The sequence below is a fragment of the Erinaceus europaeus genome, chromosome 11, assembly GCF_950295315.1.
Source record: "Erinaceus europaeus chromosome 11, mEriEur2.1, whole genome shotgun sequence".
Lineage (NCBI taxonomy): Eukaryota > Metazoa > Chordata > Mammalia > Eulipotyphla > Erinaceidae > Erinaceus > Erinaceus europaeus.
Genome location: NC_080172.1, coordinates 83811454 through 83819437, shown reverse-complemented (window position 1 = coordinate 83819437; position 7984 = coordinate 83811454). Strand labels below are relative to the sequence as shown.

Sequence of the window (7984 nt, the reverse complement as noted above, 5' to 3'; positions counted from 1 at the left end):
ATACATCACATTGCTTTTCAATAAACATGATTTTTGACTAATTAACCATATTAATAGCATTTCTAGGAAGGTAAGAATAACTAATATATGACTTTGGAAAGTTTTTAAATTTCAGTGATAACCAATACTCTCTAAAGAAGATTGGTAATATTATATTGTATAATATAATATTGTAGAAAGCAAACTGATCTAAGAAAAGTAGGACACAGAACACATGCCAGCCCAAACTTGGCACTACATGATGCAGTGTTTTTTCTTCACATAATCACAATGTTCTAATCATTCTATGATTCTGACCTTTAAGTCAGTGGGTAGTCTATTATTACTTGGTAACTGCTGAATCCAGAGTCAACACTTCAGAAGCTAAAGAATGCCTATCTTCTTTCAAAATCTTTTAGCTTATTATTACAAAAGCTGAACCAAACTTAAAACTCTTGCCAACAGTTAGTTGTCTCATGCATATGAGCTAAACAACAAGCGATACAGTTAACAGAGGATGCAAAAACTAGAGAACACTTATTTTATGACATAGTAAACATAGTGGAACTATGTTAATTATATTAAAACATTTAAAAAGAAATTACCATAATGCATGTTACAAACAAGACATTATGAATCAGACTTATTTCTCAGAACACAATGCTTCCTTTGTAGACACAAATCTTCAGTCATATTGAAAAATGTAAATTTTAAATATTCAAGTGGAAGAAGAATTTTTATCTGTAGACTACCAATAGATATATTCTCTGCTTCTCAAAGGCACATAACTCACAAATTTAAAAGAAAAGAAAAGTCAAAAGCAGGTGGGGGTAGATAGCATAATGGTTATGCAAAGAGAGTCTCATGCCTGAGGCTCCAAAATTCCAGGTTCAATCCTCCGCACCACCATAAACCAGAGCTGAGCAGTGCTATGGTGAAAAAAAAAAAAAAATCAATGTCTCTATAGAATAAATTTGCATGTGTAATAATAATCATAATTTCTAAACAGAATGGATTATTCATTGATACTAGCAATATAGAGAGTGTTCAAGTAATTTGTCAATAAGATTCTGAGGTGTGGGGAAGTGGCTCACTGATAGAAAGCATACCCAGAGTTTAACCATAGCCTTACAGAGAAAAAAAGATGAAAACAAAAAGGACATCCTAAATGGTGAAACAGTGCTCTAATTGCCCTCTCACAATAAATTTTTTTAGAAAGAGGGGCTGGGCGGTGGCGCAGCCACTTAAGCGCACAAGGCTATGCACAAGAACCCGGGTTCAAGCCCCCGATCCCCACAAGCAGAAGGAACGCCTCAAGAGCGGTCTGCAGGTGTCTATCTTCCTCTTCCTCTTTCCACTCCCCGCCCTTCTCAATTTCTCTCTGTCCTATCGAATGAAAAGAAAAGAAAGGAAAAAGAAGAAGAAGAAAAAAAAAAAGGTTACCAGAAGCAGTGGATTCATAGTGCCGGAACCGAGCCCCAGTGACTGGACGCAAAAGAAAAAAATATATAAATATAAAATATCAAGAGATACTTAAAATTATAGATAAGAATATTGGGAGTCAGGCAGTAGCCCAGTGGGTTAAGCGCATGAGCAAAGCACAAGGAATGGCAGAAGGATCCTGGTTGGAGCTCCTGGCTCCCCAGCTGCAGGGGAGTCCCTTCACAAGCGATGAAGCAGGTCTGCAGGTGTCTATCTTTCTCTCTTCTCCCCTCTGTCTCCCCCTCTTCTCTCCATTTTCTCTGTCCTATCCAACAACAACAACATCAATAACAACAATAACTACAACAATAAAACAGGGACAAAAAAAGGGAATAAATAAATAAATATTTTTGAAAAGAATATGTATTTGCAAGGGGTCAGGCAGTGAGTGGTACATCCAGTTGAACACATGTGTTATATGGACCCAAGTTCAAGTTCCTGGTCTCCACCTGCTGGAGAAAAGAGAAGCTTCATGAGTGGTGAAGCAGTGCAGCAGGTGAGCCGTGCAACAGATGTCTCTCTTTCTCCAACCCCACCCACCCCTGCCAATTTCTTTCTGTCATATCTAATAAAAGAAAAAAGAAAACTGGCCACCAGAAATAGCAGATTCATCACACAAGCACAGAGCCCTAACAATAACCCTACTATACAATTAAAAAAAATTTTTTTTCAAACATTGTATAAACATATATATGTGGAAAAGTTCATTTACATATATACATATATATGGGAGAAAGGTAATTCGAAGTCTTTTTTTTATAATAAATATTTTATTTATTTATTTATGAGAAAGATAGGAGAGAGAGGGAAAGGACCAGACAGCACTCTGGTACATGTGCTACCGGGGATTGAACTTGGGACCTCATGCTTGAGAGTCTAGTGCCTTAGCCATTTCACCACCTCCCGGACCACATCGAAGTCTTAACTCTTAACCTAAATGAATGCAATTAACTGCTCATTTATGGAGGAATACTTAACTTCTATTAATGGTTTATTTGGTATAGGGATCAATTGCCTTTTTAGAAAACCAGATACACAACTTTATTTATTTATTTTTTTATATAATTTATTTCTTTACTGGGGAATTAATGTTTTACATTCAACAGTAAATACAATAGTTTGTACATGCATAACATTCCCCAGATTCCCATTTAACAATACAACCCCCACTATGTCATTCATCATCTTTCATGGACCTGTATTCTCCCCACCCACCCAGCCACCCCAGAGTCTTTTACTTTGGTGCAATACGCCAATTCCATTTCAGGTTCTACTTGTCAGATACACAACTTTAAATTGGTCTCTAGGGGCAGTAGGGTTCTTAGAAAATTAACACTCTCTGTCCATGAAAACAAAAAGACTTAACTAGCAGGTGCATATCGAGGAATGCAAACCAATATAACAAATGTAATTTTAGGTTCAGTAATCCAAATTATTTGAATAACCTTTGCTCTGAGAAGCTAAAGTACTGTGAGAAAGTAGAAGTGTGAAAAATGGTTTATTAAATATTCATTCTTGAACTTCAAGACATTTGTGTCTTTAAGTAGTCAATGGTGCATTTAGTAAAGACTTTTGTGGTCCAGGAGGTGGCACAGTGATAAAGCTTTGGACTCTCAAGCATGAGGTCCTGAGTTCGATCCCCGGCAGCACATGTGCCAGAGTGATGTCTGGTTCTTTCTCTCTCCTCCTATCTTTCTCATAAATAAACAAAATCTTTTTAAAAAAAATAAATAAAAACTTTAAAATCACACCCTAAAGAAAATCCTTGTAACAAAAGATCAATAAATATGTTTTATAAAGAATTCCTAAAAATTATTAAGAAAAACTAAATCAATAGAATAATGGGTCTGAAGGCTGAAAATGCAAATCACAAAAATAAAAACCTATGAACACATTATAAATATATAAAAAGATGATGAAATTCACCAGCTAAAAATATAAGTGAAAGTATTTTTCTAGTGTGGTTAGAACACTTTAGAAAGAATGCTATGAACAACTATTGGGTAGGTACAGAGCACAAGAGAAATGAACTCTATTTTTGGTGAAAGTATACATCTGTGAAAACTTTTGAAGGATAAACTAGTTTCCCCTACTAAGATCTGAAAAATGTATATCTCTTTACAAAGTAATGCCACTTCCTAGAATCTACCTTATAGGCACAATTATGTAATAATAAAATTGTTTATCTATTTAAGATCATTTTAAAAAATTACTACAGTTATGCAAGTACATTTTGAAAAATATCTTACACTACTCAAGTTGAAGGTTTGCTAATAATTTTAAAACCAATCATGTGATATTTAAAAAAAACTATTCTGGGGTCTGGCGGTGACGCACTGGGTTAAGCACACATAGTACAAAGCAAAGTACAAGGACCCGCTCAAGAATCCCAGTTCAAGCCCCAGGCTTCCCACCTGCAGGGGTGGGGGGTTTGCTTCACAAGTGTTGATACTTCTCCCTCTCCTCTTCCCCCCTCCTCTCTCAATTTCTCTTGTTCTAATAATAACTTTTTTTTGAAAAATGGAAAAAAAATGGCTGCCAGGAGCAGTGGATTCTTAGCGCAGGCACTGAGCCCCAGTGATAACCCTGAAGGCAAAAAAAAAAGTGTTCTGTCCAGGGAAATCAGGATAGAACCACACTAGCATCTGCAACTTGGTGGCTGAAAAGTAGTAAGATATAAAGGAGGACAAAATGCTTAATGAACAGGAACCAAAAAGTAGGAATGAGAGCAGATGAGAATAGAGATCTTAGCGTGGAGAGAAGCTGGGAAGTCTACTTTAGGTATGTTCCTCTGACTTTAATAATTTTAGCTTGAGCTTGATAGCTAACATGGAAGCAGACTAAAACTATTATCTAGGAAGGCAATGTCAGCACTGATAATAGGGCTAGAAAGCTGCATTAGGACAGAGAGTAACTCCCAAATTTGAAGAAAATATATAAATACAATTAACTGTTTACCCTATGGATCACACCCAAGGCCCATATATATTCACATTTAGCACAGGAACCTGTATAACCTCCAAGTCCCTGTCACACTGATCTCAAAGACCAAAATGATAACTACAACAATAAAAAAATGGCAACAAAAAAAGGGAAAATAAATATTAAGAAAATTAAAACATTATATTGGCTATGATTGACTGATAGCTATAAACATGCATTTTTATTAGTCTATTAAAATTGTTCTTTCTTTTCGTGTTCCAAGTCAATTAAGTTATGATAATGCCTCTTCTGCAATTCTGTCATGCATTCATTACTAGTAATTGCTGCTTTTCTGACTTTGTAGAGAAACTCAAACAAAATATTATGATCGTTTGATTATTAATTATCAGACATCTCACAAATAGGAACTGGAGAATTTATGAGTTGGTCAAAGATTACCTAGTAACTTTCAGAACTTCTGTCTTTCATTTCAAAATTTCACCAAGCTGAGGTTATCAAAGAATAGAAATATATGAGCGAGAACACTAAGAATCTGGATGCTCAAATGAATAGTGAATTGGGGGGGGGGGGGGGGAAGCAGGACATTGCAGTGAATTACATCTCCCAATTTCTTAAGGTACAAATATTTAGCCCAGGAAAAGTCATTTAAGTAAAATTCTGTGTGCTGTATAAGACAAAAAAGGGAGTTGTGTAAAGATTGACCACCATGGTAATTCCAAATGAGAGGCAACTTTCAACTTTCATAATGCAACTATAAGAAAGTAGCTTAAGAATATTTTCGTTTAAAAGAAAAATAGTAGAGGAGGACTGGGGAATTGGCATAATGGAGATGCAAAAAGCTTTCATGTCTGAAGCTCTGAGTCCCCAGGTTCAATCCCCAGCAGCACCATAAGCCAGAGCAGATCAGTGCTCTGTTTTCTTCCTCTGTCTGTATTTTTCTCTCTGTATTGCACTCATAAAAACAAATAAAATGTAATAAAATATATAAGAAGAAACAAAGAGAGAAAGAAAGAAAGAAAGAAAGAAAGAGAGAAAGAAAGAAAGAAAGAAAGAGGAAGAAAAAAACAATAGCAGAGAATCAAGGAGGTGGTTCAATGGGCAAAATGCAAGTCCTACACATGTAGAGTCCTGGGTTTGATCCCAGGCATAACATGTGATGGAGTAGTGCTCTATTTTCTCATTTGCTCATTAAAATAAATAAATAAAATGAATAGTTTGAAGAGATTTTAAAAGAAGTTTAAGTCTTTGCACTACATAGAAATGTCCCAATAACTTATCCTATGGTTTTATATATGTTTCCTTTTTATAAATAAATAAATATGTCCCAATATCAACATATGTTCAAGGACTATGGTGTTCCTTTCTCTCTCTCTCTCTCTCTTTCTCTCTCTCTGTCCGAAAGTCCAGCAGTAGTGAAATTATGCATGTGCAGGACCCTGGCTCTGCAGCAGCAACAACAATAATAATAAAGTTATTATTCATAATAAGCTTCCTTGGTCTTATCAATGTTTCCCCAGAAATACTGTATAAATACTTAATACTACAGACTTTTTTTTTTTTTTTTAGAGAGAGAGTCAGAAAAAGAGACAGTAAGAAAGATCATAACACAAAGCTTTCTTCAATGTGATGGGGTCAGAGCTTGAACCTCGGTTAGTGTTGCTGTAAAAAAAAAAAGCTCCGGTTGCCTTAACAGGGACATATGAAAAGGTTTCTCAGGCCATATACAGTTTGTGGGCTGTACGTTCCCCATCCTTGATTGACATGAAGAACGGACAGACACACAAATACTAACTAAGAAGGATGCATCTTCATGTCCATAGCAACACTATTCACAATAGCCTGAACATGGACAGAAACTAAATGTGTATCAGCAAATAACTGACTAGACAAGTTATGTAATATATACTCAATGGAACATTACTCTTGTCATTTGAAAAGATAATTATTATACCTTCCAGACAAAATGAAAAGAACTGAAAAAAAAAAAAAAAAAGGACAGGATGGTTGTGCTAAATGAAATAAGGAAGTGAAAGATAAGTGAAAGATAAATACTGAATGGTTTCACTCATTTGTGGAATATAAATAGCTAAAACAAATGAACTTGAAAAAAAAACACCGTGAAAACTGTAATGATTATCAAAATGAACAGAGAGCGGAAACAGGGTAAGTAGAATAATATCCTTCATGCAATGGCATTAGAATGTTAGTCAAGGGGTCAAGGGTGTAGTGAAGTGTGTTTGTGTTTGTGTGTGTGTGAGAGAGAGAGGGGGGGAGAATATACTCCTAAAATCATATAATACTATAAGCCAATGTCAAATCAAAAATGAAGTGGGTTAGAAAAGATTTTAAGGTCATTAAATCTTCATATATAGACCATCCTGCAGCTGATCTCTACAGCAAAAGCAAGCTGGAGCAGTAGCCTAAACAATACATAAGAAAATGAGTAAAATATTGCTCACTAAGATTGTCCATATTTGGGCTCCTCAGGAAACTGAATTATAGTGAAGTTTGAGTGCACTGGGGCATAAACCCAAATGCAAATTACACACTAAAAATTTCAGCTTTGGGAGCCGGGCAGTAGTGCAGTGGGTTAAGCGCACGTGGCGCAAAGCGCAAGGACCAGGGTAAGGATCCCGGTTCAAGCCCCTGGCTTCCCACCTGCAGGGGAGTCGCTTCTCAGGCGGTGAAGCAGTTCTGCAGGTGTCTATCTTTCTCTCCCCTTCCTCTGTCTTCCCCTCTTCTCTCCATTTCTCTGTCCTATCCAACAACAACGACATCAATAACAACAGCAATAATAACTACAACAATAAATAAGGCAACAAAAGCGAATAAATAAATATTTTTTAAAAAACACTTCAGCTTTAATGAGTTAAGGCACTCAGGTAAGCAACTAGATATTTGTTCTCTTCATGTGGATTTTTAAGTTAAGTTTACATTGTTGTAGTGCATGAACTGCTTGATTTATTTTTTGATGCTTGGAAATGACATATCATCATGCATTAACTAAGTCAAAAGTAAAGGTAAAAACTGATCCTGCGTACAAACTATTGTATTTACTGTTGAATGTAAAACATTAATTCCCCAATAAAGAAATAAATTATATAAAAAAAAACTGATCCTGCTATTTCAGAGAGTGTTTTAAGTCAAATTTGCTCTGGGTCATTAAAAATTGCTTTTTTACACTTATAAAACAGGGAAAGCAAATCATGGTTTTCCTTAGTGTTCAGGAATACTGAAGTAAAAATTATTAAACTGATAAGAACAGATACTACATTTGATCTTAGCCAAAAGGCCGAGAATTGATTAAAGTAAAAATTATTTTGGCTTTCACAAAATAAAAATATGCTTGTAATCATTATGAACATGACAATATGCTGAATGCTTTGGAGGAAATCTTGGTAAGAAATAGTTTATTATCAATGACTCAACAAATAGTTACTGGGTACATACTCTGGACCAGGCCCTGTGAAATGCATCTGCCTTAAAACACTATATCACTTTTTCCCCCCAGAGAAATACTCACTTAATAAACAATAAAATCAGTTTTAGTGTTCATGCCGTTCTCTCAACTGTAAAAATG

General features: G+C 35.5%; 1 pseudogene; it reads right to left on the bottom strand.

Annotated features, from left to right (window-relative positions):
- Positions 1 to 7594: 7594 nt before the first annotated feature.
- On the bottom strand, positions 7595 to 7708 carry LOC132541512 (U2 spliceosomal RNA; annotated as a pseudogene).
- Between the last annotated feature and the right edge of the window lie 276 nt (positions 7709 to 7984).